This window comes from Orycteropus afer, unplaced genomic scaffold (genome assembly GCF_000298275.1).
Source record: "Orycteropus afer afer isolate SDZICR_OR568_19922 unplaced genomic scaffold, OryAfe1.0 scaffold00387, whole genome shotgun sequence".
Lineage (NCBI taxonomy): Eukaryota > Metazoa > Chordata > Mammalia > Tubulidentata > Orycteropodidae > Orycteropus > Orycteropus afer.
Window position 1 is genome coordinate 475,688 of NW_006921974.1, and position 4,527 is coordinate 480,214.

A 4,527-nucleotide genomic window follows, 5' to 3' on the forward strand; every position below is an offset into this window, starting at 1 on the left:
CTGCAAACTACATAGTTACAGTAATCAAGATGTGTGGAATTGGTGGAGGGGTAGACACATATATCAATACAACAAAACAGAGAACTAAGAACTACATCCACACAAATATGTCCAACTGATAGCTTTACAATGATGCAAAACCAATTTGATGATGGATGAATAGCTTTATCAACAAGGGATTGGAATCTAGAATACATAAAGAGTTCTCGAAACACAATAGTAAAAATAAATAAATAAAACAAGCTATTCATTTAGAAAACAAGCAAAAGACATGAAGAGGAAAATACACCAAAAAAAAAAAAAAAAGATACACAGTTGGCAAAAAAGCTCACAAAGTATTTTCAACATTATTAGCCATCAGAGAAATTCAAATTAAAACCACAATTGTTGTTGTTGTTATGTGCCATCAAGTCAGACCCAACTCACAGCAACCCCTCCTTGGGTTTCTGAGGTGGTATCACTATGGAAGTAGATTGCCCAACCTTCCTTTTGAGGAGTGGCTGGTGGGTTTGAACTGTCAGCCTTCTGGTTAGCAGTCAAGTGCCTTAGCTACTACACTACTAAACTTCTTTTTGGCTGGCTAAATTTTTTAAAAAAGCAAACAGGGTGACAGCACCAAATGCTGGTGAGAATGCAGAGAAACTGGATTACTCACACCCTGCTTTTAGTAATGTTAAATGGTGCAGCCACTCTGGAAAGTAGTGTGGCAGTTTTTAAAAACCTAACCATGCATCTGCCATATGCCTAGCAATTACACTCATGGGCATCTACACCAGAAAAATAAAAACTTATTTCTACAAAAAATCTATACACAAATGTTCATAGCAGCTTTATTTATAACAGCCCAAAACTGTAATCATTTCACATATCCTTCACTGGAAAAACAGTTAAACAATCAGTGGAACATCCATACCATGGAATAGTATACTCAGCAATAAAAAGGGACAAACTACTGATAGATGCAACAACCTGGATGAACCTGCAGATAATTATACTGAATGAAAAAAGCCAATCCCCAAAAGTTATAGAATGCTGGACAGATTAGGGCCTAAAGATAGAGGGGGAAAGGTGTGAAAGGGAAAGCATTACACACATTGTCTTAGGCTGGGCTCTCTACAGAAGCAAAGTAAGTGAAGTATGTGTGTGTGTATACATATGTGTGTGTGTGTATGTATACACACGCACATATACATATACAGAGAGATGTAGTACTTAACCAGAAGGCTGGTGGTTCAAACCCACCAGCCACTCCTTGGAAGGAAGACTGGACAATCTACTTCTATAGTGATATCGCCTCAGAAACCCAAGGAGGAGTCACTATGAGTTGGATCCAACTCGACAGCAGTGAGTTATACAGAGAGAAAATTTTTTCTCAGGTAGATGGCTCACACAGTTGTAGAGGCTGGCAAGTCCCAAGTTTATTGGTCAAATGTCAAGGTGGAGGCTTTTCCTGAGTCACGCAACCACAGGGGCTGAGAAACTCAAGATTGGCAGGTAGTATAGCAGGCTTCTGGTTTCAGCAGATGATGAATCCGAGATCAGCAGGTAAAATGGCTCACATGCTACAAAGGCAATGATCCCAAGATTGGCAGGCAATACAGCAGGCCACTGGTTCAGCTCCAAGAACCAGAGATGATGATGAGCTAGGTGCAGCATCCACATCCAGCAGAGAGCCAGAGAATGTTTCCAGGATGTCCGTATATATATCAGAAGCAGGCCACACCCCTGAGGAAGCTCCATTTCAGCTAAGTAGATGCTCATAGAATATACCATCATGGAGGTGATTACATCATAAGCGCTTAAACCACTTAGAATCATGGTCCAGCCCAGTTGACACACAACCTAAACTATCACGTACATCATGTGTAAATTTGTCATGTTTATCGGCCATTTGTGTTTCTTTTTCTATAATTCATTTTCATAGCATTGACTATATTGATTGGATTATTTTGTTAGTACTTTATATGAAAATTAATTTATCAAAATATAGGTTATAATTGTAACTATGTGGTAATTCTTAGAACAAACAAATAATGAATCAAGGGTTTTAACATACTTTTTCAAACAAAATTATATGATAGGAAGATATGGCCATCCCTCATATCACATATGGCTTTCAGAAGACAATCAAAAAGTGACAACTTGGGGAAAAAATCATAATGCTTCATCAGTTTTCCCATGGGCCTCTCTTAATTCTTTGATATTCAAATCTTTCTCTTTTGAAGTAGGTGGATCATATCATTATTTTTGATTTACAATTGATTTGTATTCAACTGGAATTGTATTGTCAGATGTTAATCGCATCCAACAGTCAGGAAGAGCCTGAGTGACAGACTAAGAGATGATGGGCAAAAGTCAATGTTTGTGTTAGGAAGTGGAGGAAAGTTGAGCAGAAACTAATTTTATAACCGTCAGTTCATCTGTGAATTTTTTTACATTAAGAAACATTGCATACCTCCTTAATCTCATAACCAAGAGAATAAAGATAATAAGGACTCCTATAAAAATTGAGATGCAAAAGTGTGTGTGTGTGTGTGTGTGTGTGTGTGGAGAGACAGAGAACAATCACTACCCATTCCCTTGTCCCCAGTTTCTGGTGACCACTAAAGGTAGAATCAACAGACTTAGTGAAAAATTGAATATGGAGAGAAAACGTAGAGGGAGCTGACACTCACATTTCTGATACAAGAAACTCTAGATGATGGTATCATTTATTGAGACACTGAAAAAAAGATCAGGTCTTAAGGCAAGAAGACAAGTTCAGCCTGTGGGATAGCCAAGTTGAGCTGCTGGGTAGGCACTTGAGAGGAGTGTGACACTCATGAAAGACAGAGGAGCTGAAGATAAAGATTACAAAACCATCTACATATAGGTAGTAACTAAAGCCATCAGGAGGAATGAGATTGATAAATTGTGTAAAGAGAAAAGGGCCTAGACCAGATTCCTGAAAAATACCTACTTTTAAGAGATGGGCAAATGACAAGTCAACAAAAAGTGCCCAAAAGTAGGAGGGAAACAGAAGAGGTATCATCAAAATAGCAGGAAAAGAATTTAAAAAGGGAGTGATTACCAATGTCAAATGTTTTTAGGAGGGCAAGTATTTTAAACACTACAAAGTGTCCACTGGACTCTGTGACAAGAAGGTTGTGAAAGTAGATTTAGAGGAGTGATGGTAATAGGTGTCTTATTTAAGTACACTGAGAAGTGAAAGAGAGTGAGTACAAATAATTCATTCATCAAATGTGGCTGTAAAAGGGAGGAGAATGATACAGAGTGATTGTTAGAAGGGGACAGAGATATAGGTTTGTTTTGTTTTAAAAGTTGGGAGAAAGTTAAACATGCTTTATAAAATCTGATGGGAATGAGGCACTCTACAAAGTGATGACAAATATATAGCAGAAACAGGGCAAACAAATCTCCTATGTGGTTAGAAGTGGCCATTTCTGTGAATTCTGGCCTCAAAACTGAGAATTGATGAGTTCTATTTCCAGGTAAGGCCAACATAACTTTCTAAACATAATCATCTCTCACTTCCCTTATCTGCTGGCTAGATGTCTATACCTAGGGTAACAGTGGCAGTCACATTTGGAACATTTCGCTTCAGTCTGCAAAGAACAGAGCAACTCCCATTCCCACTTACACTGCCCATTTGATTTCACCTAAGCAAGAAATAAATACACTGTGTTCTGCCACTGACCTTATCTGGTATAGGAGCTAGCATTATCTTAACTAACATAACAGAAACCCTTGAAACAACAAGAGGTGATGAGATACAAAGCATAAATGGAGGACTTAGCCTTAGACAATAAAAAAAGACAGTTCTACTATAACCATGGAGAAATTGGAAAAGATGAAAGTAAAACTTGGTGGTTTAGAAACAGAAGTTGAGGAAGTTCCAACTGATGGCTGCTGCTGCTTTTTTCTTCCCCCTCTGTAAATGTAGGAGATTGAAAAAAAACAAACAAACAGGGAGTGACAGACTACATGGAAAGGTTGGAAGTTAGAGGAGAGTGAAATAATAGGCCGAAAATAACCCATGTGGTAGGAAGCAAACTGACAAAAATCATTGAGGGTCTAAAGAGTTCATATATTCACTCAGTAAACATTTACTGACCTGCTAACTCTATGCAAAGCACCTATCCAGGAGTTAAATTTTACCACAGTGAACAAGACAAACAAAATCTTCGCTCTCACAAAGCCTGTACTTTTTATAGAGGGACAAGCAACAAACACAAGAAAATATCACATGATGAAAATATTTTTTGGATGAAAGAATTCCCTTTCACCCAGATCTTGTAGTTGTTGTTGTTAGGTGTCGTCGAGTCGCCTCTGACTCATAGCGACCCCATGCACAGCAGAACAAAATACCGCCCCGTCACGCGCCAGCTCCGCGATCCCTGCTATACTTGAGCCCATCACCACAGCCACCGTATCAATCCATCTCCTTGAAGGCCTCCCCCTCTTTCGTCGACCCTCCACCCTACCAAGCATGACATCCTTCTCCAGGGAATGGTCCCTTCTGACAAC